General features: G+C 40.3%; 1 protein-coding gene across 2 annotated transcripts in view; it reads right to left on the minus strand.

Annotated features, from left to right (window-relative positions):
• The window catches only part of ANO10 (anoctamin 10), a 281,214-nt gene that overhangs the window by 60,828 nt on the left and 194,164 nt on the right, over positions 1–26,222 (minus strand). The gene's annotated exons all lie outside the window — the stretch shown is intronic.

Here is a 26,222-nt window from a genome sequence, read left to right on the forward strand (position 1 = left end):
ATTAAAGGCTGGATAATAAATTTTAAAGGTAGGAAATAATTAAAAGGCATTAAGAAAATCAGTGAAGGAGACGGAACAGGCTGTAAGAAATGTTGCATTGAGTTATTGACAGAAAAAGAAGATAGCTGAAAAAAAATAAGTGAATTCCTTACTGTGATATTTTCAAAAGGGGGATGAAGGATAAATAACATGTGGACATATCCTGGGAGAAGCATGAAATAATGAAGGAAATCAACATCATGCCAGAACAAGCAATAATTCAACATAAAAACTTGAAAACTGGCAGAACCCCAGGGAAGGCCAGGCACTGCCTGGTATTAGCAGGAGATCTGGAGTGGACCAGGGATGGGCAGTCTTCACTAAAATGTGACTACCAGGACCAAAAGAAGGCACTGGAAGATACTGATTAGGTGTCTATAGTGTGAAAACAAGAAGATAAAACAGATGACATCATGTGTTATAATTCTGAACTAAGTGAACTGAATTAATAGGAACCTGGAGATAATCAACAAAGAACAAATGAATAATTTAGGAAGAGCTATACTGTGTCATTATTTCATTCCACTGGAGCACTGAGATATAACTTTATGTGAGACTTAACCTCTTCAGTAGGATTGTTAGACAAGAAATAAACAAATTAGTGAATGGAAAGAAATCCATATTTTTCAGAAACTGTGTGTCCTCAAGTTGCCAGAGCCCCACCATGACCCGGTCACTGGCCCTATCCCATCTCTCCTAGCAAATCTGTCCCCATTTTCTCTTCTCTAGAGTCTCAGGAGGAATTATTGAGAAAGGAGACCCTGTCAAGCACTTCCCTTACAGGGGACCTGTAAGATGTGTCAACTCTTCTTTGGGAAACAGGACTGGCTACCGGGTGACTGGGCAAGGCTGCCACAGATCTCGGTGCTCACAGTTTCCATATGAAATGTTCATAAAGCTCTCTTGAATTGAAAAAAAGTAGGTATTTATTAGACAATATTAGTTAAAACAGGAAGTCATCTTAACATGGTTAAAACACTTATGCAGCAACGAGCTTTTATGAGTGGTTCTCTATGGTTTACTTCCCCCAAAATATTCTATAATAAATGCTTTTAAAAGCCCATATGTAGAGAAATCATTTTCTTTGGAACTACATTTGCAAAAAAGTTCCTAGTAGACCTGCTTATTTCAAGCTTTTCACGTCCCACGTAACAACCCCAGGGTCACGCTCCTTGAAGAGCCCCGCAAGCTGCACAGCCGGCACTCTTCACTGGTTCCCACACGACCAGAAGCCAGCAGGGCAGTAGCCCTGTGTCCATCGCTCCATTCGTGACTGCTATGCTGGCCACTGCAGCGAAAGGGCTGATGTCCTGGCGCACAGTCTAGGTGGGGAGATGAGTAAGGACAGGCCATTACAATGCCACGCAGGAGTGTTACTGGCAGGGTACACACATGAGACCACGAGCACTTGGACCAGCAGGTCAGAGAGGGTTTCCTGAAGAAATAAGTTTGAACAGAGACGTGATGGATGAGAAGGAGTTAGCCAGGCAAGGAGAGGGGGCCGAAGTGCTTCCAGAGAGAGGGCAAATGGACAAAGGGATGGGGGCTGAAAAGAGAGGGGCTGCAGAGGCAACCAGGAGCCTGGGAACACAGGCAGCAGAGGGGGCGCTGAAAGCATGAACACAGGAATGACTCAATCAGATTTCTCTGTCTGTGGCAAGGGGCGTGGACGAGTGTGGAAGTGCAGGCAAGCGAGCAGGGTGACCTGAGTGTGCATTAGAGCAGTGGGGCTGAAGCTCCAGGAGTGCCTGGAGGGCTCGTTAGCAGCAGACTCGCCAGACCGCCGTGACTCATGCACTGAACTGATAAGCACAGGATGGGGGGCAGGCCAGAGGGGAGAAGGGGTCTGCTCGGGCTGTGGATTTTCAGATGTCTACTGAGTGTCTAAGTGGACACGTCCAGCATCTAGTACGGTAGAGGAGTCAAGGAGGCAGAGATTTGGGTCACTGCTGTATGTGTGTAAGTGGCAGATAAAGCCATGGGAGTGGACGAGATTTGCAAGGCTGTGTGGTGAGAGAGAGGAAAGACGAGATGGCAAGACGACGGCAGAGGATGGAAGTGGGGGAACCGAAACATGCATGACGAGCAAAGGAGAGGGGCCAGCAAGAAGCCTGATAAGCAGAATCTAGGAGATTCTGGAGTTTCAGAAGCAAAGGGGAGAGAAAGAAGCCAGTCAAGGAGGGTGTCGGAGGGTCAAGTACATGAAGCCTGAGGGGGAACATATAGGTTTATCCACTAGGAGGCCTCTGGTGACCCTGGTGGGAGTGGCTTCGGCTGAGTGGTCGCAGAAGCAGGACTCAGTGGGCTGGGAAGGGACTGCAGGCAAGGCTGGAGGAGGGAGGTGCCGACCACAGGGTTCAGAGAGTCTTCCTGCAAAGGAGGGGTGAGGGACGAGGCAGCACCTGGACAGAGACCTGTGCTGGCCAGGTGTTTGTTCTTTAAAGGTATAATTCCTAAACATGTTGAGATGCTTTGGGGATGGAACCAAGAGAATGGCCAAAGGTGAAGCTCCTGGAAGAAGTTCCAAGGCACAGAGCCAGGCTGCCGTGCCAGGCAGGGGCTTAGCCATAAACAGGGGGTCTGATGTGGTCCCTGTCGAGGACAGAGAGCTGACCACGAGGGACAGAAGCATTTAAGGGCACTAATTTGAGACTTAAGAATTTTAAAACACATTTATTGCTTAGAATATGCAATTCAATACTTAAAATGAGGAAGGAGAGGTGGGAATTACACATCGCGTTGTCACTTTTCTTTCGCAGAGCTAATCTCAAATCATCGTTAAATATCCTTTCCTCAAAACAGATAATCATAATCTTCAGCAGAAAAAAAAAAGTGTCTCAGAGAACAAAATAAAAATGCCAACTTTATTAACTAGATTGGAAGAAATATCAACATCTTCACAATGAAATTTTGTTTGGATGGTGGCACTTTGGGCAACCTCTTTATCTTTAGCCTTTAACAGACATGCATTACTTTTGTACGGGGTAAAAAACACTTATGTGAAAAAGAACGCAGGGATTCCACTCATTTAAAAAATGAACCACACGTGCCCTGCCAGGCTCCTAACCCATCTGGTCACCACTGCCCACATGCCCAGTAAACAGACCCAGACCAAACCACCTGCAGCTCAGAGAGTCTGGCTTTTAATCGGGAGTCCAAGAAGCTGGCAAAAGCAATCACACATTCTGCAAATGACTGAGCACAATGATGCAGGGCCAGACTGCTTCAGTGGTGGCCGTTTTCCACCTTACCTATCAAAATCTTGTCACACTGATTTTTTCCCCCCACTTTGCTACACTCTCAGAAGTTTCACCAATTTTAGGTTTATGTGGCATAACACACCATCTTTTAAAAGGGAAAATATTCTGTCAGGGTTAAGAAGCATCACCATTCACAGATACCTGTTAATTAATTAGCTGGCGTTAGCAAACACTCTCTCTCTGTACTCCCCCTCCCCAGTAACCTTGAGACCTTGGGAGTGGGGTGGGGAAGGCAACACAGGGTATCAGCTTCAAGGAAGAGGGGTAAAGAGAAGCAGAGAGGAACCAACATTGTCTGAATGATCAGGAAAGGATACATTATCCCCCTCTTTCTTCTTAGTAGGTTCTTGTACCCAGGATCCAGAATTCAAGTTGAACATCATGATGGATTTAAGTAAGCTTTTGTAGTCAAGCCTAGAAACCTAAATAACATTTATAGCACTGTGCTTCAAAAGATTAATTTTTAAAATCTCGTTTATATTTTTCATACAGAAAATCTGTTTCAAGGCTGGGAACTACTTTACGCTAACTGAACAGAGGAAAAAAATTGTGAAAAGAATTTTAGCTATTTTTACTTGTTTTCATAAATAAAAGAAAGCCTAAGATAAAATACAAATCTGCTCAGCTTTGAAGAAAAACACACTCAGAATGAATAGCTGAGTTGGTTTTTCATAGCCTCTTTATGAAAAGAGAAGACATTTTATGGGCCATGATTGTGATTCTTCACCAACAATCTTCCTTTAAAGTGAAACTCACAAAATGTATCCTACACAAAGTAAAGGAGAAGAGAAACAGTGAAGGGTGGGGTGGGGAGATGGGCAGAATTTTTAAACTAATAAATACAAAGAAGTTGGCTACCCATGACAATATAGTTCAGGTAATGATTATAGGGTGTCTTGGTTGGGAAAGGGAAAAAGAACGGGACCAGAGAAAATTGGCACTCAGAAGCTACACGTTTTCTGGTGCCAGCGGTAAAGTACTGCCCACTCCACCATCACTGTGTCGCTCACCTGCGGTCACTGCAGGGCTGTCAGACTCTTGGGAGTCTCGTGCCAGGTGCACAGAGAGTGAGAGGAACCATTTTATTTTAAAAAACTAGAAAATTCATGATATGATCAACAGTAGCAGCTGTGTTTGTAGCAGTGTGTCCCCAACCCTGTCTCTTCTGAAATAGAATATGCAAATTAGAGTTGAATTCTTGGAATTCTGAAAAGTTAATTTGATTTCTACAGTGGTAGGTCTGCCACATTACCTCTTTCCATTCAGAGCTCACTGAATAAAAAAAAAAGTCCTTCAGGAAAACATCCTCTGCCGATTATCAGACAAACTAAATGTGAAGTACCAATTAATAAGAAATGATTAATGAAGCTGAGATTGAAAAAAAATTATGGAATTAGGCTCTTAAGGAAAAAAAATCAGGGATTTTCATTTTAAGATGGTAGATCAAGCATGCACATGTACTTCTTCTACCTCCCCAGGGTCCCCTGAAGTGACAGAAATATAGTCTAAAAAGAACAAGACTGGAAAACAAGAGAGTTTGCCAGAACTTCTGAATATAGAACTTATGGAGTGGAAAGTGCTGCTCAAGTCTCCTGAGACAAAGGCAGGTCCTCCCAAAGGAGCCTCAGAAGAAGATGTCAGATTCAACCCACAAAAGGAAAGGATTGGGGCAGGGAGTCAGCACCAAAGTGAATGCATTAAAGAACTACCTTCAGAAAAGCTGGGGCCATAGGAAGCCCTTTCTCATGCCACCTTATAACAGACTGACTGCAAGTTCTACTCTTGCACTAAAGCCAAAAACCTGCCCTTTAAAGAAAGCATTTGATCTTCTGGGAGAGTTCCTTGTGTGGGGTTGCCAGGCCCAAGAGAGAAGTTGAGCCTAAGGTCATACCAGACTCTTATTTAAAGACTTGGACACAAGAGTGATGTCAGCTGTATGACAGGATAGGAAGTCTCAAACCTTGTTCCCCCACAGAGACACTGACTTAAGAACAACATACAGTCCAAAAAGCCTTTGTGAGAACTTCAGGAAACAGCTAAGAAGCTACAGTACTCTAGGGAAGCACAAAGCTAAAAACAGCTGTTTTAGAATGAGTAAGTGAGTAAGAAAAGCTGTTGGATTTCACCTATGATAACCTTTCCTCCAAGCTGGCACACCTCAGCACAATTGGGAGAAAACACCCAACTTGTGAATAGAGAAGTGTAACATACATTCAATGTACATTCCATCTTTTCAAGGGACTTCCCTAGGAACTGGTTTCTGTCTCATTAGACTCAGGGCACTGGAGAGGATCCTGCATACTTTGGATGCCTGGGGGGCCAATAAAAACAAAGGAGAGGTTGCTGAAATACCAGAGAACCTGCAGTACTGAAGACAAAGAGACCAGAGGGAGGAAGAGATTACAAACTCCTAAAAAAAAATCAGCAGACTTCCCTAATTGGGAAAATACATGCACAAGCCCAGAAAAGACACATCTCCAGAATGTTTGAGACATTCCCAGAATCTCTAGCTGGGCTGACTGATGGAGGTCTTTGCCTGTATGAAGCTAGTTTGTGAAGACTGGAAGAGATGGCTGTTTTTTCAAATGCCCAAATCTCAGCAAAAAAATAACAAGGAACACTATCAAACAGAAATATGACACAATAAAGGAAAATAATAAATCTCAAAAAAAGACCCTAAAGAAACAGAAATCTATGAAGTACATGACAAAGAATGCAAAACAGTCATCTTAAAGAAGCTCAATGAATTATAAGAGAACACAGACAAGTAAACGAAATCAGGAAAATGATGTGTGAACAAAATGAAAATACCAACAAAAAGATAGAAACCAAAAAAAAAAAAAAAAAAAAAAAAAAAGGAACTAAACAAATTCTGGAAGCGAAGAATGCAATAACTGAATTGAGAAGTTCACTATATGGGTTCAACATCAAATTTGTTCAAGCCAAAGAAAGAATCCATGAACTCTAAGACAGGTCACCTGAAATTATTGAGTCAGAAGAGCAAAAAGAAAAATGAATAAAGAAAGATGAAGAAAGCTCAAGATACTTAATGACATCAGCAAGTATTACCAATATATGCATTATGGGAATCTCAGAAAGAGAAGAGAGCGAAAGAGGGAGAGAGCTTATTTGAAGAAATAACGGTCAAAAACTTCCCAAATGTGAGGAATGAATTGGACATCCAAATTCAAGAAACTCAAAAGACTCCAACTCAGATGAACCCAAAGAACCCCATACTGAGATACACTGTAATCAAACCATCAAAGGACAAAGAGAGAATCTTGAAAGTAGCAAGACTGTGTCACATGATGTACAAGGGAGCTACCGTAAGATTATTAGAAGAGTTCTTAGCAGAAAAAAATATAGGCCAGAAGGGAGTAAGATGATACATTCAAAGGGCTAAAAGAAAAAACCTGCCAACCAAGAATACTATATCCAGCAAAACTGTCCTTCAAAAAAGAAAGAGAAATAAAGACCTTTCCAGATAAACAAAAGCTAAGGGAATTCATCACCACCACATCTGCCTTACAAGAAATACTAAAGGGAGTCCATTAAGCTGAAAGGAAAGAATGATGGACAACAACAAAAAAGCATATAAAAATATAAAGCTTTCTGGTGAAGGTAAATAAATAGACAAATACAGTATACAGTAATGGTAATGTGTATATCACTTTTCATTCTGGTGTAGAATTTAAAGGATAAATTCATAAAAATAACTATAACTATAAAATTGTGTAATTTGTGACATCAATAACAAATTGGAGGGGAGATGTAAAAGAGTAGACATTTTGTACATGACTGAAGTTTCTATTATTTTAAAATAGATTACTATACTATAAGATGTTTTATGTACTCACCATGGTAACCACAAAGAAATACCTATAGAAAACACATAAAAGAAAAATGAGAAAGAAATCAAAAACAAGTCTACGAAAAAAAAATCAACAAAACACAAAGGAGTACATCAAGAGAGGCAAAGGACAAAATAACTATAAGACATACAGAAAAAATGGATAAAATTGCAATAATAATTTTGTTACTATCAGTAATTACTTTAAATGTAAAAAGATTATATTCCCTGATCAAAAGACATGAGAAGCTGAGTGGATTAAAAAAACAAGATCCAGGGCTTCCCTGGTGGCGCAGTGGTTGAGAGTCCACCTGCCAATGCAGGGGACACGGGTTCGTGCCCCGGTCCGGGAAGATCCCACATGCCGCGGAGCGGCTGGGCCCGTGAGCCATGGCTGCTGAGCCTGCGCGTCCGGAGCCTGTGCTCCACAATGGGAGAGGCCACAACAGTGAGAGGCCTGTGTACCACAAAACAAACAAACAAACAAACAAAAAAACAAGATCCAACTAAATGCTATCCATAAGAGACTCACTTTAGATGTAAGAACACATGCAGGAAAAAAGTGAAAGGACAGAAAAAGATATTACATGCAAATGGTAACCAAAAAATAAAAAGAAAGGAAGCAGAAGTGGCGATCTTGTATCAGACAAAATAGACTTTAAAAGACTGAGATAAGAGACAAGAAGAGCATTATACAATGATAAAGGGTCAATTCACCACCAATAATTATATATTGTTAACACTGGAGTACCCATATATATGAAGCAAAAATTGACAGAATTGAAGGAAAAAGTAGACAATAATGCAATAATAGTAGGAGATTTAAATACCCCACTCTCAATAATGGATAGAACAGCCAGACAGAAGATCAATACGGAAATAGAGGACTTGAAGAACACTATAGATCAACTGTACCTAACAGACATGGACAGAATTCTCCACTCAACAAGAGCAGAACACACATTCTTCTAAAGCACACATGAAATATTCTCTAGGACAGATCACCTATTAGGCTACAAAACACATCTTAACAAATTTAAGAACATTGCAATCATATCAATTATCTTTTTAGACAACAATGGAATGAGACTAGAAATCAACAGCAAAATGAAAACTAAAAATTAAATAAGTGAAAATTAAACAACAAACTCTTCAACAACCAATGGGCCAAAGAAGAAATCAAAAGGGAAATTAGAAAATATTTTGACATAAATGAAAATGAAAACACAATATACCGACACTTACGGTATTAAGCAAAAGCAGAACTAAGAGGGAAATTTATTGTCTTAAATGCCTTCATTAAAAAAGAAGAAATATCTAAAATCAGCAACCCACTTTATATCTCAAGGAACTAGAAAAAGAAGAACAAACTAAACCCAAAGTTATCAGAAGGAAGGAAATAATAAAGAGTAGAGGGACTTTCCTGGTGGCGCAGTGGTTAAGAATCCACCTGTCAATACAGGGGACATCCCTGGTCTGGGAAGATCCCACGTGCTGCAGAGCAACTAAGCCTGTGCCACAACTACTGAGCCCACACTCTAGAGCCTGCAAGCCACAATTTCTGAGCCATGTGCCACAACTACTGAAGCCTGTGTGCCTAGAGCCTGTGCTCTGCAACGAGAAGCCACTGCAATGAGAAGCCCGTGCACTACAACGAAGAGCAGCCCCCGCTCGCCGCAACTAGAGAAAGCCTGCATGCAGCAATAAAGACCCAACGCAGCCAAAAATAAATAAATAAAATAAATTGATTTAAAAAAAGATTAGAGCAGAAATAAATGAATTAGAAAACAAAAAGCAATAGAAAAAAATCAATGAAACTAAGAGTTGGTTTTTTTGAAGACCAACAAATCAACAAACTCTTAGTTTGACTGACAAAGAAAAAAAAGGCTCAAATAACAAAAATCAGAAATGAAAGAGTAGACATTATAACTGATACCAGAAATCATAAGGATTGTAAGAGACTACTATGAATAATTATATGCCAACAAATTGGATAACCTAGGAAAAAAATGGATATTCTCCTAAAAACATACGACCTACAAAGACTGAATCATGAACAAATAAAAAGTCTGAATAGATATAGAACTAGTAAGAAGATTAATCAGTAATAAAAAAATCTCCTAGCAGAAAGCCCAGAACCAGATGTCCTCACTTGAGAATTCTACCAAATATATAAAGAGAAATTAACACCAATCTTTCTCAAACTCTCCCCACAAAAAATTGAAGATAAGGGAGCACTTCCAAATTCATTTCATTCTCTGAAGTCAGCATTACTTTAATACCCAAACCAGACAAACTTACTACAAGAAAAGAAAACTACAGACCAATATCCCTGATGAATATTGATGCCAAAATCCTCAACAAAATGCCAGCAAAGTGAATTCAGCAGCACACTGAAAGGATTATACACCATAGCCAAGTAGTTTTTATTTCTGGAATGCAAGGATGGTACAACATATGAAAAGGAATCAATGTAATATAACACATTAACAGAATGAAGGAAAAAACATGATCATTTCAATCGATGAAGAAAAAGCATTTGACAAAATTCAACTTCCTTTCATGATAAATACAATCAACAAGAAGAAAATAAGGGAAGTACCTCAACATAATAAAGCCCATATATGAAAAGCCCATAGCTAACAACACACTCAATGGTGAAAAGCTCAAAGCTTTTCCTCTAAGATCATGAACAGGCAAGGATGACCTCTCTCACTGGAAATCCTAGCCAAAGTAATTAGGCAGCTGCTACAGAAAACAGTATGGAAGCTAAAAATGGAATTACAATATGATACAGCAATCCCACTTCTGGGTATATATTCCAAAAAAAAAGGAAAGAAAGAAAAGAAAATAGGATGTTGAAGAGATATTTGCATACCCATGTTCACTGCAGCACTAATCACAATAGCCAAGAAGCAGAAGTAACCTAGTCCATGAGTGGATGAATGGATAAAGAAATTGTGGTATATACATATGGGGGAATATTATTCAGCCATTTAAAAAGAAGGTAGAGAGTTTCAGTTTTGCAAGATAAGAAAGCTCTAGAGATCTGTTGAACAACAATGTGCATATTGTTAACACTACTGTACTGTACACTTAAAAATGGTTAAGATGGTAAATTGTATGTTATGTGCTTTTTTCCACAATTAACAGACTTACAGGTCAAAAATCCCAACAATCCCCCCTACCAAAAAAGAAAGCCAAACAAGGAGGGGTACTGCTGCCCAGGATGGCAGACACTCAAGTTCTTCAGACTCAGAGTGAGGTCAGTCAAATCCCTGGGTGGCCAGTCTGTTCCCAGCCCATGAACCTCCCAGGGACTCTCCTCATGTATTGATAGAATCTCCTAGCACAGGGAGCCCTTCTAAGGAACAGATCTGCACACCCACGCTGGAAGAGGGAAGCCACAGCAGCTCTTCGTCTCACCATCCCAACCACCAGACAGTGTCACAACGCTGAGGACCACAAATGCCATGACCAAGATGAACAAACAGAGCTAACCCTCGAGGACAAAAGCAGACATTTGGAGAGCACATAAGAACTCAAAGTTTACTGCCCACATGTGCTATATGAAAAAGAAAACTACTCAAGGAGTAACTCCAGGAAAATGTAAATGGAATCTAAGACAATGACAGGGAAAATAAGAAACAGAAGCAGCGGACCATGACTTATAAGAGGCTAAAAGAAAACAAACGCTTTGGATTTGAATGCTTATAAGGTTCTCCTTTAAGAAGCAAAGTGTTAATCCTAGGATTATATTTCCTTCTCTTCAGGTTCAATAATGCTAATGGTTAAATAGCATCTAATATTCATAATATTATAAATGTTCATTCTTCTGTTTTTATCACCAACTGGGAGACAAATCATAGCCAATTATAATTTGCAGTGTAAACGTAATAAAAGAGCCAGCAAAAATGGGGAGAGAAGAGGGCAGTGGAAGCCAAAGGAAGCTTAACTATGTTAACAGCCTCATCTTCAACGAGAGGACATAAAGTTGACAAATCAAGAGACACATGTTTTAAGTGAAGTTTTTAAAGCTATAATGCCACTTGCAGCAACACGGATGGTCCTAGAGATGATCATACTAAGTGAAGTAAGTCAGACAAAGACAAATATCATACGACATCACTTATATGTGGAATCTAAAAAAAATGATACAAATGAACTTATTTATAAAATAGAAACAGACTCACAGACATAGAAAACAAACTTGTGGTTACCAAAGGGGGAAGTGGGGGGAAGGGATAAATTAGGAGTTTGGGATTAGCAGAAACAAACTGCTATATACAAAATAGATAAACAACAAGGACCTGCTGTATAGCACAGGGAATTATATTTAATATCTTGTAATAAACTATAATGGAAAAGAAACTGAAAAAGTATATGTGTGTGTGTGTATATATACACACACACACACACACAGAGCACCAAATCACTTTGCTGTACACCTGAAATTAACACTACATTGTAAATCAACTATATTTCAACTTTAAAAAATGGTGCGGGGAAGACTTCTGTTTTTACTTTATTATACTATTTGGACTTTGTGATATTGCCCTCCATTCCCATATGTATCCATTACTTCTCTAAAGAAAACAAAATGATAGATTCTCTTAGTCTGGTGCAGGGTCAGCAAACTTCTTAGAGGCCCACAAAGTCAATATTTTAGGTTTTCTTGCCATATATCTCCGTCACAACTATTCAACCCTGCCATTCCATACAGTGTGAAAAGCAGCCACAGCTGGTACATAAAGAAATGGGTGTGGCTGTGCGCCAACATCACATTACTAAGAAGCGGCAAGAGGCTTTGGTCCTTTGGCCAGAGTTTGCTGCCCTTTGGTATAGAGCATGTAGAGAGACTGAAAACTCTAATTATTTAACCAATTAATTCATATTTGTCAAAAGATGAGAAAGCCTCACAAAATTTGCCTTTGTCTCAATAACACAAATGAAGAGGAACCTTCTCTGGAGTTTCAAAGAAGGCTTCTCGCAGCACCTTCAGGCCCTAACCCTGACGAGTCACTGCCAGACCCTGAGAGACGCAGCACCCGTGACACCAGCACACTGTGCTCCTGATCAGGATCTGCGCCAGGTGCGTGGAGGATGCCCACACACGGCAGGACTGGGAGACGCCGTCATCACAGACAGCCTGGGCCTCCGCTCCATCCACATGGCTATTTCCCAAGATCAGTCAAGTGAATAAGGAGTTGGGCTTAAAAGGTTAATGGAAACTTGAATCTAAAGGAAGTGTACAGGGTAAAAAAGCAATAGGAAAATGTTAGGAGAGCCAATTAAAACAGAGAGCTAAGAGTAATTGATTACTATAAAAACATGAAAATTTTTTTACCTCCTCTTCTTCTATCTCACCACATAATGAAACAGTGGTTTGAAAAAAACGTCAATTAAACTAGAAGAATACAAGGAAATAATTTTAAGGGTTACAAATAAATTAAGCTGAATGCCTCATCAGCTCTTCCCTTTAAAAATATAATCTCCAGGACTTCTCTGGTGGCACAGTGGTTAAGAATCCACCTGCCAGTGCAGGGGACACGGGTTCGAGCCCTGGTCCAGGAAGATCCCACGTGACATGGAGCAACTAAGCCCTTGCACCACAACTACTGAGCCTGTGCTCTAGAGCCCGCGAGCCACAACTACTGAGCCCACATGCCACAACTACTGAAGCCGCGCACCTAGAGCCCGTGCTCCGCAACAAGAGGAGCCACAGCAATGACAAGCCCACGCACCACAACGAAGAGTAGCCCCCTCTTGCTGCAACTAGAGAAAAGCCCATGCACAGCAACAAAGACCCAACGCAGCCAAAAATAAATAAATAAATTTATTTAAAAATATATATATAATCTCCATTGTAGGCATTTGTTAACAGAAGAGCCTCCTCAGTAGAGAAGGACACTGAGTGATGAGACTGTCATTTGTCACTGGGATGAGAAAGCTAGCTTTCAACGCTTTGGCAACCTCTGTGTCACCAAAGAACACATCTTACCCAGCCTCAAAGCTTGTTGCCCTTGAAGTGATTAACTTGAATTTAAAGGCTCTTTCAGCTTCTCTCATCTCTAAAATCTGTGCATTCCTGATACGGCAGCAGGCGTCACTACCCACCATAAAGCTTGTAAAGCTTGTTCTCCTCCCGATCGGAGGCACATTTTAAGCCATTTCTAGGATAGATTTGATGATTGTGAAAGGAAGTGCAACCTGTAGGAGGGTTATGTTTTATTTGGAGTTTGTTTTGTTTTTTTCAACAATTATTTTGATCACTTGACAAGCAAAAAATCAAGCTACACTTAATAACTGTGTGCCTGGAAATGTTCTCTAACTGAGGCCTGTGAAGCCAAGTGATATCCTGAGATTGCGGTTTCATTTCACTGTACACTTACTTCATTTACATTAAGTGGACCATCAAGTGAGCATTTCAATCACGCTGGAGAAACACACATTTGTAACCTCTAAATCATAAGCCACAAAGGCCAGCCATGGTGCATGCCAGGGATAATAAGGGTGGTGGCTCTCCCACAGTGCAAGGACACAAAACCAGCCTCCTGGGGTCACCTGCCTAATGCTTGGCTGGTCAGTGACACAGCTGATCCAGGAGCCCTGCCTCCTCACCTGACCCCACCAGGCAAGGAGGGCAGGCTCAGGAGACCACGTGGTGAAGTCTTCCAGGAGACGAGTGCAGTCTGGGGCCGACTGAGCTGTCCCTTCCTCCCTGGCCTCCCCAAACATTGTTTATATCCAGACATATATAGGTACAGTGGACACTGGAAGAATCTCTGAAATTGAAAAAAAAAAAAAAGTCTTCAGGGCTCAATGGCAATGGGGATCTCAAGCCACAGGTACAAGAGGGGAGGAGAGTTCTTCCCCTTCACCCTGGTGGTGGCAGGATGTGTTCATGGCTACAGTACATATGTGACATGAGCCTGTGACCCGAGATGGTTCTTCATTCACAGACTTTGTCTGCTTCTTTCCAAGTCTTTTGTTTTCTTTATAGTTTTTCCCCCCTTCTAATGTAGATGCTGTGGCCACGGGAACACTTTGTTCAGTACAGAACTAAATGAGTTAATAACTAGTTATATTTAATCACACTTCCTTGAGTCCCAACTGTGAAGTAAAGATAGGCATTTCTTTGACACTACTGGGCCTAAGTTCTATCCCATCTCATTTTGCTTTGAACCAGCCTGAATTTGCCAATGCCCTGTCTGGACTTGGCCTCTGAAATGTGTCCCCTCCAGGGGCTGCTGCTTCTATCCTCTCCACCGGGGTCCCTGGAAGGTTCATGCCTCTTCCATGTCCCCCAGGACATCATCTTCCTTTATTCCTACCATTCCTACCATTCCTCCAGTCCTTATGAAGCTCAATTGGGTACGTACAGGAGGACACAGAGGCTACAGCTTCCATGTAAGGACGCCCTGGTAGACAGTGATGCCTGTTGCCATATCTGCTATGCAGAGATTTTAGAGCTGAAACAATCTGAGAGAGTCTTTAAAGTCAATCACTTCAAGGGCAAGAAACTGACCTTCAGGGACTACACGTCAGGGCTGAGAGCCAAGTTCTAGATTCTTCATTTTACACGATGCTGTTTCTCCCCACGTGACCCTCCTGGTGGTGCTCTGTGAACACACACAGTGGCCATGGGAAAGCACACGCTCAGAGGTCAGGCAGACCTACGTACAGACACCTCCTGCAGGATGCTGTGCACATCAGTGAGCCATGGGAGCCTCACTTTCCTCATGTGACACAGCACTGTCACACCCAATATGTGGTGAGTAGTCAACATATAGAAATGCTAATTCTTTCACTGAGGTATAATTGACATATAACATTATATTAGTTTCAGGTGTACAACAAATGATTCGATATTTGTATACACTGCAAAATGATCACCACAGTAAGTCTAGTTACCATCGTCACCATACATAGTAATGAAGTATTTTTCTTATGCTGAGAACTTTCAAGATTTACTCTCTTATGCAGTAAAGTATTATTAACTATTGTCACCATGCTGTACCTCAATCACATCCCCATGACTTACTTATTTTATACCTGGAAGTTTGTGCCTTTTGACCCCCTTTAACCTGCCTCTCTGGCAACTACCAATCTGTTCTCTGTATCTACGAGCTTGGTTTTGTTTGTTAGATTCCACATATAAGTATAAATCATACGGTATTTCTCTTTCTCTGACTTATTTCACTTAGCATAACGCTGTCAAGGTCCATCCATGTTGTCACAAATGGCAAGATTCCATTCTTTTTTATGGCTAAGAGTATTCCATTTGTGTGTGTGTGTGTACACCACATCTTCTTTATCCATTCACCTGTCGATGGACACAGGTTGTTTCCGTATCTTGGCAATTGTAAATAATGCTACAATGAACACAGGACTGCATGTGTCTTTTCGAATTAGTGTTTTCGTTTTCTTTGGATAAGTACACAGAAGTGGAATTGCTGGATCACATGATAGTTCTATTTAAAAGTTTTTGAGGAAACTTCATATTATTTTCCATAGTAGCTGCACCAATTTACATTCCCACCAACAGTGTAGGAGGGTTCCCTTTTCTCCATGTCCTCTCCAGCATTTATGATTTGTAGACTTTTTGACGATGGCCATTCTGACCAGTGTGAGGTGATACCTCACTGTGATTTTGATTTGCATTTTTCTGATGATTAGTAATGTTGAGAACCTTTAATGTGCCTGTTGGCCATCTGTATGTCTTCTCTGGAAAAATGTCTATTTAGATCTTCTGCCCATTTTATAACTGGATTGTTTTTTGCTACTGAGTTGTATGAGGTCTTTATATTTTGGATATTAACTGCTTACCAGATATATGATTTACTAATATTTTCTCCTATTCAGTAAGTTGCCCTTTCATTTTGCTGATGGTTTCCCTTGCTGTGCAGAAACTTTTTAGTTTGAAGTAGTCCAATTTGTTAATTTTTGCTTTTGTTGCCATTGCTTTTGGTGTCGAATCCAAATAATCATTACCAAGACTGATGTCAAGAAGCTCACCGCCTGTGGTTTCTTCTAGGAGGATGCCACTCTCTTTTAAAGTTTCAGGTCCTAGATTCAAGTCTTTAATCCATTTTGAGTTAACTTTTGTGTATGGTATAAGATAGTCTGGTTTTATTCTTTTGAATGTGGCTATCTAGCTTTTCCAAAACCATTTATTGAAGAGACTGCCTTTTCTCCACTGTATATCCTTGCCTCTTTGTCATAAGTTAATTAACCACATGTGAATGGGTTTATTTCTAGGCTATCTGTTCTGTTCCCCTGATGTGTCTGTTTTTATGCCAATACCATATTATTTGATTACTAGAGCCTTGTAATATAGTTTATAAGCAGGGACTGTAATGCCTCCAGCTTTGCTCTTCTTTCTCAAGATCGCTTTGGCTATTTAGAGTCTGTGAGATAACAGAAAATATATATTTGGTCTCTGTCTCTGGTTCCTGGCACAGAGCTACTAAAACCCTTATAATTTCCTAAGTGATGAGAACACTAGGAACATCTCTTTTTCAAATATTGGTCTTTGACCTCTGTTCTTGACACAGAGCTCCTAAAGCCCTTGTAGTTTCCTAGGTGATAGGAGTGTCTTTTCCTCTATTGAGGTAACTCTGGGTGGGCCCCTGGATGAGGGCTGGTCACCAGAAAGGCCAAGCTAATCTTATAGGATTGGAATTTTCAGCCCCACCTCCCATGCTCTTGAGAAGAGAGAAGGGCTGAAAATGGAGTTAATGATCTATCATGCTGACGTGATAAAGCCTTCCTAGAAGTACAGTGTTTGGACAGCTTCCAGGTTGGTGAACACATGGAGATGCTGTGAGAGTGGGTACCCAGGGAGGGCATGGAAGCTCCACACCCCTTCCCACATACCTGGCCCTATGCATCCTTTGCACCTGGATGGTCATCTATATCCTTTACTATAGCCTTTCATAAGAAACCAGTAAATGTAAGTAAACTTTTCCTGAGTTCTGTGAACCACTCTAGCAAATTAATCAAACCTGTACAGGGGGTTGTGGGCACTTCTGATTTATAGCAAGTAAGTCAGAGGTACAAGTAACAAGCTGGACTCGAGACTGGCATCTGAAGTCCAACCTGGGCTTGCGACTGGTGTCTGAAGTGTGTATGGCGGGACATCCTGTGTGACTGAGCCTTAACCTATGACATCTGATACTACCTCTGGGTAGACAGTGTCATAACTGAGTTAAATTGCAGGACATGCAGCTGGTGCTGCAGAGAAGTGCTTGGTGAGTGGAAAAACCTCCACGTATTTGGTGTCCAAAAGTGTCTGAAGTGAAGTGTTTTCTGTGAAGGTAAAGGAGACACACAAGAAAGAAAGTAGGAAAGAGCTGGCTTTTTCCCTATACATAAAGTGGAAGACTGAGGGTTTTCCATTACAGGGTCTTTTGTGGTTCCATATGAATTTTAAGATGTTGTTCTATTTCTGTGTAAATGTCATTGGTATTTTGATAGGGGTCGCACTGAATCTGTCAACTGCTTTGGGTAGTACTGAGGCAGGCTGGGACCTGGGACCCTTTGCTGGGACCCGGGACCCTTTGCTGCAGTGCTTGCACCTGGACAAACATCTTCTCGAGCAACAAAATAAAGAGATTATAAGGGACTAAAAACAACTGCATCCATGCGCAGTTGGGGCAAATTATGGACCAAAAGATTAGGAAAAAAGACCAAAAAACCCAACTGCCACTTCTGAAGAGCACTGAGCAAAAACAGGGTGTCAGGAACAAAAGCAGGGCACTGCACACACCCCTTGTACACACCACCACCAAAGGGTGGGCAAAACACCTAAGCCCTCCCTCTGGCCCGACCCCTGAACACAGCCCTACCCTTACCCCATGTAAGGAACCAGCTCACCCCCCCCTCAGGGAGCGAGCAAGGGAACCTGTTACTTGTTTTCACTCCCTCCTGCGGTTGCAGGAGCCCCAATAAAGCCTTGCCTGAATTTCTTGTCTGGCCTCTAGTCAATTTCTATTGATTGGGGAAGGCCAAGAACCCTGGTCTGCATCAGTATGGACATTTTAACAATATTAATTCTTCCAATCCAGAAGCATGGAATATCTTTCCATTTATGTGTGTCTTCTTCAATTTCTTTCATCAATGTCTTATAGTTTTCAGTGTACAGGTCTTTCACCTCTTGGGTTAAATTTATTCCTAGGCATTTTATTTTTCTTGATGTGATTGTACATGGGATTGTTTTCTTAATTTCTCTTTCTCATAGTTCATTATTAGAGTGTAGAAATGCAACAGATTTTTATATATTGATTTTGTATTTTGCAACCGAATTCGTTGATCAGTTCTAATAGTTTTTTGCTGGAGTCGTTAAGGTTTTCTATATATAAAGTTATGTCATCTGCAAACAGTGACAGTTTTACTTCCTCCTTTCCAATTTGGATGCCTTTTTCTTGCCTAATTGTTCTATCTAGGACTTTCAATACTAAATTGAATAAAAGTGGTGACAGTGGGTTTCCTTGACTTGTTCTTGATCTTAGAGGAAAAGCTTTCAGCTTTTCACCATTCAATATGATGTTGACTGCAGGCTTGTCATATATGACCTTTATTATGTTGAGGCATGTTCCTTTTATCTACTTTGTTGAGAGTTTCTATCACAAATGGATGCTGAATTTTCTCCAATGCTTTTTCTGCATCCACTGAGATGATCACACGGTTTTTATCCTTCATTTTGTTAATGTGTTGACTGATTTGAACCAACCTTGTATCCTGAAATAAATCCCACTTCAGCATTGTGCATGATCTTTTTAATGTATTGTTGAATTTGGTTTGCTAAAAGGATTTCTGCATCTATGTTCATTGGGGAAAATGGCCTGTAATTTTCTTTTCTTGTCCTTGTCTGGTTTTGGTATCAGGGTAAAGCTGGTCTTGTAAAATGAATTTGAAGCATTCCCTCCTCTTCAATTTTTTGGAAGAGTTTGAGGATTGGTATTAATTCTTCTTTGAATACTTGGTAGAACTCACCAGTGAAGCTGTCTGGTCCTGGACGTTTGTTTTTTGGGAGGTATTTGATTACTGATTCAATATCCTTACTAGTAATTGGTCTCTTCAGATTTTCAATTTCCTCATGATTCAGTCTTGGAAGGTTATATGTTTCTAGGAATTTACCCACCTCTTCAAGGTTGTCTGATTTGTTGGCATATAATTGTTCATAGCAGTCTCTTATGATCCTTTGTATTTCTATGGTATCAGTCTTCTCTTTCATTTCTGATTTTTATTTGAGCACTCTTTTTCGCTTCATGAGTTAAGCTAAGATCAAAAAACCAGCTCTTAGTTTCACTAATCTTTTCTAATGTCTTTTAGTCTCCATTTCATTTATTTCTCCTCTGATCTTTGTTATTTCCTTCCTTCTACTAATTTCGGTCTTCAAGTTTTCTTCTCTTCCTAGTTCCTTTAGGTGTAAGGTTAAATTGTTTATTTGAGATCTTTGTTTTTTCTTGAGGTTGGCCTGTATTACTATGAACTTCCCTCTTAAAACTGCTGTTGATGTATCCCATAAATTTGGGTATGTTGCATTTCCACTTTCATTTGTCTCAAGGTGTTATTTGATTTCTCCTTTGATTTCTCTGTTGACCCATTGGTTGTTCAGTAGCATGTTGTTTAATCTCCATATATTTGTGATTTTTCCAGTTTTCTTTTTGTAATTGATTTCTAGTTTCATACCATTGTGGTCAGAAATGATGCCTCATATGATTTCAAACTTCCTAAATTTAAGAGTTGTTTTGTGGCCTAATATATGATCTATCCAAGAGAATGTTCCATGTACACCTGAGAAGAATGTCTATACCCCTGCATTTGGATGCAATGTTCTTTATATATCTACTAAGTCAATCTGATCTAATGTGTCATTTAAGACTGAAGTTTTCTTATTGATTTTCTATCTGTTTGATCTATCCATTGATGTATAAAAGTCCCCTACTATTATTGTGTTACTGTCAATTTCTCCCTTTATGTCTGTTAATATTTGCTTTATATATTTAGGTACTCCTTTGTTGGGTGCATACATTTTTATAAACGTTATATCCTCTAGTTGGATTGGCCCCTTTATCATTATGTAATACCCTTCTTTGTCTTTTATTACAGTCTTTGTTTTAAACTCTATTTTGTCTGATATAAGTATAGCTACTCCAGCTTCCTTTTGGTTTCCATTTGCATAGAACATCTTTTTTCATCCCTTCACTTTCCGTTTATGTGACCTTACACCTGAAGTACCTTGTAGGCAGCATAAAGATGGGTCTTAATTTTCATCCATTCAGCCATTCTTTGTCTTTTGATTGGATAATTTAGTCCATTTACATTGAAAGTAATTACTGATAAGTAGGTACTTATTGCTAGACTGTTGTTTTCCTCTCTGTTCCTTCCTTCTTCTCTTGCTCTCTTCCTTTGAGGTTTGCTGGTAGTGTTAGGCTTAGATTCCTTTCTCATTATCTTTTGTGTATCTACTGTAAGTTTTTGCTTCGTGGTTACCATGAGGCTTGCTAGAACAACCTGTACTTAGAATAATCTATCTTATGTTGATAACAACTTAAGGAGGGGGTTGTTGGAACCTCTAATCTATAGCTCAACAGTCAAAAGCCAAGGTGATAAACTGGGCTTGTGACTGGCATCTGAAGTGCGTGAAATCCATCTTGATTGTGGGTCACAGTGCTGGGGGTGGGGTTTTTGGCGAGACTGTGTCTCACCCTTTCCTACCCACCTCAATGTGGTCCTTTTCTTGTTTGATGTGAAGGAGATACTCAGCTGTTTTTCAGGTCTTTTCCAGAGGGAGTTGTTCCATATGCAGCTGTAGATGTGGTGTGTCCATGAGAGGAGGTGAGTTCGGGATTTTCCTACTTGCCCTCTTGAACCACCTTCTAGAAATGCTAATTCCTAAAGTTAGTATGTTACTACTTTGTCAGATTGGACTCTCTGACCTTCTTCAACTTAGTTTAGGACTCTAGACTTTAGTGGCAGCAATTTAACCAATCAGCTATGTTTTTGAAGAAAGAAATTACTGCAAAGAATGTGGTGCAGTGGTTGAGAGTCCACCTGCCAATGCAGGGGACAGGTTCATGCCCTGGTCCGGGAAGATCCCACATGCCGCGGAGCGGCTAGGCCCGTGAGCCATGGCCGCTGAACCTGTGCGTCCGGAGCCTGTGCTCCGCAACGGGAGAGGCCACAACAGTGAGAGGCCCGCATACCACAAAAAATAAAGTAAAAATCAGATCGTATCTGTTTATAAATGAAAAGATGGTAACTCTTAATTCTGCTCTTCATAAGTCTTCATTCCAATTCAGTTAATACTGCTTATATGCAAATACAAATGTTCTGTGGAAGGCTACAATGTCACTGTCTGCAGTTTTCACTCTGAACAAATGTTTCTAACAAAAATATACTTCTAAATCGAGAACTTGTGCCAGGATATAATGGGCTTTACATTTCAAGCACCAAACCATCCCAGTGGCATCAGCGAATTAACTGGGTGATGGATGACAGAAAGGTCCTAAACTGCATCTCAGAATCTGCAAAGAAGAAAAGCCTAAAAGACTGGGCAGGAGAGGGTGGGGGGCTAGATTTCTGCCTATCCCACTGTGGACTTTTCACTGCCACTGTCATTGAGCAAATAATTGGTTTGCTTAATTATTGAAACATTCTGCTTTATATGTTTCCCTGAAGCAAGATTTGTCATATTTACTACTGAACATATGCTTCAACGAACTATTTCTGTAACTGACAAATTTATATAAAACCTAATAAAACTCCTCACTAAAGACTTACAAGCGGGCCTCCCTGGTGGCGCAGTGGTTGAGAGTCCGCCTGCCGATGCAGGGGATACGGGTTCGTGCCCCGGTCTGGGAGGATCCCATATGCCGCGGAGCGGCTGGGCCCCGTGAGCCATGGCCGCTAAGCCTGTGCGTCCGGAGCCTGTGCTCCGCAACGGGAGAGGCCACAACAGTGAGAGGCCCGCGTACTGCAAAAAAAAAAAAAAAAAAAAAAAAAGACTTACAAGCACTTCTGGTTTCAGCTCCAACATGTAAAGAGTTTAGAAGACATCACTCCTGTCAATACAACAAGAAAAAGCTGGACAAACTGAAAATTAATGACTTCTTTGACCTGTCTGAGAAGTGAGGACAAACCACCACCCCAAAAAGTCTGGAGAGACAGGTGCATCCAGAGAGATAAAGCAACAGAAGCTGGAACAGAAGCTGCTGGAGCCATAAACTAGCAGGAACACTTAACTGGTAATTTTGATGAATTGCTAGTGGTTGAGTGAGACTAGCATGAGTGAGAAATCCCTAAGGGTTGCTGTCTTAGGGGGGTCCCCACACTTCCACAGGCTTTCCCTCCAGGAACTCTATCAGGTTCCCATGGTGAGGATACAAGAAGGATCCCCTCATGGGTCTTGCAGGAGAAGAAGAACAGGCATGAGGAAATACTGTTCAGAACCTTCTCCATAACAACGGCTTACCCTCCAAGGGTAAGGACTTAGCCAGGGAAAATTCTGAGACTTGATTTCAACTGGGATAGGGAAATTCCTCCCTGCTCCAGCCCCCTCCAGCCATCCTGTCTCACCTAGGGAGAAATAAAGACAAAAACATAACATAGTCAACAGAGGTCAGGGTTTCAAGGAAACAGACCAGGAACTCTGCAGACAGGGACGGGGAAGGGGATGGGGATGGGTGGAAAAGCTATACTGGGGATGAACACTTGTCCTGAAACAGTGCCCTCCCTAAAAGACTGAGATTTAATTGGAAGATTACAGAATGTGTCCCCACCCCAACATGTTATCACACACCAACAGGGCTCAAGTATAACAACAATGGGTTATAGTTACATGGGCTGTAAGACACAGACTCTCCCTAAGGAGGAAAACATAGGGAAGCCCATAGTAAAGAGGAAAAACGAAAACAAGGATATTAGAGGAATTTAAAGCCTCTGGTACCTATAGCCAGAATAAACACTGAACACAGCCCAACTCCTAGACAGATTAATGTAAATTCTCAAACTAAAGGTCTATTTACCTCATCTGCTGCCCCATAGAGCATGTCTGACTTTCAACACCAAATTGCAAGGCATGCCAAAAGGCAAGGAAAACACTCTGAAGAAACCATCAGAACCAGACTTGGATATAACAGATTTGGAAATTATCAGGAAGAGAATTTAAAATAACTATGATTAATATGTTAAGGGCTTTAATGGTAAAAGTAGGCAAAATGCAAGAACAGATGAATAATGTAAGCAAAGAAATGGAAAATCTAAGAAACAATTGAACTGAAATGCTAAAAATCAAAAAGACTAACAGAAATGAAGAATGCCTTTGATAGGCTCATCAGATGACAGGAGACAGCTGAGGAAAACCCAGCACTCTCGAAGATAGGTCAAAAGAAACTTCCCACAATGAAATGCTAAGAGAAAAAGAATGGACAAAAAAGATATTAGCCATTAACTGTGGGACAATATTAAAAAGGTGTATCACATGCATAACTGTGACACTAGAAAGAGAATAAAGAGAGAACGGAGCAGAAGAAATAATGGCTGAGAACTTTCCAAAATTAACGACAGACACCAAATCAAAGATCCAGGAAGCTCATAAAACATGAAGCTGGTAAATACTAAAATATCTATACCTAGTCATATTATGTTCAAACTGCAGAAGACCAAAGACAAAGAGAAAATCTTGAGAGAAGACGGGAGAAAAACACCTTTCCTATAAAGGAACGAGAATAAAATAGAGCAGACTTTTCATCAGAAACCATGAAAGCAAGAAGAGAATAAAATGAAATATTCAAAGTGTGGAAAGAAATCCCCAGTAAGCTAGAGATATAAACTCTAGCTGAAATTATCTTTCAAAAGTGAAAGAGAAGTAAAAACTTTCCATTATTTCATAAGTTATTATTCTAGAAGTCTGAGAGAAAGAGAGAGCAAGAATGAATATGAATGACAAACCCACTGCCACCAGACATGCCCTGCAGGAAATGTTAAAGGAAGTTATTCAGGCAAAAGGAAAATGACGTAGGTCAGAAACCTGGATCTACAGAAATAAAGAGTGTCAGAGAAGGAATAAATGAAGGTAAAATAAAACATTTTATTTTTCTTATTCTTAATTGATCTAAAAGATAACTGCTTGTTTAAAGCAATAACTGTTATTAGGTGATTATAGCATATGGAAAAGTGAAATGAATGATAGCTATGTTTTAAGGGACAAGAGGGAGGAATTGGGAATACTTTATTATAAGGTATACATGTACCACACTACATATGAGGTAGTATAGTACTATTGGAAGGTGGATTAGATTAGCTTAAAATGTATATTTTAAACTTTATGGCAACCAGTACAATGTTTTTAAAAAGAAGTATAGTTGATAGGCTAAGAGAGGAGATAAAAAGGAATCATACAAAATGCTTAAGTAAAACCAGAGAAAGCAGAAAAAAAAGGGGGAAAAAGAAATAGAGAACAAATGTAGCAAACAGAAAACTGAAAAACATGGTAGACATTAATCCAACTACATCAATAATCATTAAAAAATGCATGGTCTAAATACACCAATTAAAAGACAGAGAATATCAGAGATGATAAAAAGCAAGGCTCAACTATATGCTACCTGCAAGAAACACATCTTAAATATAGGGACTCAAGATAGGTTAAAAATAAAGAGATGCATGCAGTGCTTGGTTTCCAATACCATTCTCCAATTTAAAAAAAAACCGAGCTCCTTGGAGAACTGGGTGATTCTAGGACTGGGGCAGGAAATATATAAAATGAGTCTGGAACATCTTATAGTGACAGAAAATAAGGGAGTGCTCAAAAAGAAAATACATACACACACACACAATGGGGGTATGTCAAAGGGACTCAAAAGCCAACCAAAAGAGCCCCCAATGGCCAAAGCTGGACAATCTGAGCAACAAAATAAAGTAGTATTGCATGATATCCCAAAAAAAAAATAAATATCCATGAGCCTATACTGATACAAACAAATGATCGAATAAGTAAATGGGGAGAAGAGACTAACCTCCCTTGTGGAAGAATTCCAAATAATTTATATAGATAGCCCTCAAGATCATTACACACTAGGGCTCAAGAGCCCACATAGTTCAGCAAGGAATGCTTCCTACCTTTCGTTTTCCAGGGCTCATTAAGATACAGCATCCATGCCTACTCTTTGTAGAACTTAGCAGCAATATCCTGTTTGACAGGTATTGCCTTAGTGTAACATTTTACATCTTTGCCAGAGCAAGGGAAATAGAAAAGTAGTTGCATAGAGGCAGTGGATGTAGAAGAAAGAGGAGGAAAAAAAAAAAAAGCCAACTGGAAAGTTTGCTCTAAAAGAGAATAACTTAATACAACTGAATAGGGAGTTGGTGTCAAAGAAGAAAAGGGCTAGAACTTTTTACAGCTACACATTTAAAAAACAGATCGAAGATAAAATTTTACATTTTCCACTGACATACTTTCTTTTTTTTTTTTTTTTTTTTTTTTTTTTTTTTTTTTTTTTGCGGTATGCGGGCCTCTCACTGTTGTGGCCTCTCCCGTTGCGGAGCACAGGCTCCGGATGCGCAGGCCCAGCGGCCATGGCTCACGGGCCCAGCCGCTCCGCGGCATATGGGATCCTCCCAGACCGGGGCACGAACCCGTATCCCCTGCATCGGCAGGCGGACTCTCAACCACTGCGCCACCAGGGAAGCCCCACTGACATACTTTCTGAAAGGAAATATTATCTTGCTACTTTTTCTCTTCTTAAATCAACTAGATAAGCTTAATGAACATTACTGTTAGAAAAGTAAAAAGAAATCTGAACTACTTTTTTGGCAAAGTCAGGTTTTCACTGGGAACATTAAACAACCCTCACAGTTAAAAAATAACTTTAACAACTCACCATACTGCAAACACCCAAGGGAAGGATTTTCATACACAGATAAAAATAATTTCTAAGGTTTGACAATAGCAAAAAGCAATTTTTCCTAGGTATTCTAAGTTTATAGTAAATATTCACATTTTATAATTCTTTGTTTTTTGAAATGCATGTTTGAAGGTAATATAGTTACATGGTTAGGGGGGA

This window comes from Mesoplodon mirus (genome assembly GCF_964341445.2).
Source record: "Mesoplodon mirus genome assembly, chromosome: 12".
Lineage (NCBI taxonomy): Eukaryota > Metazoa > Chordata > Mammalia > Artiodactyla > Ziphiidae > Mesoplodon > Mesoplodon mirus.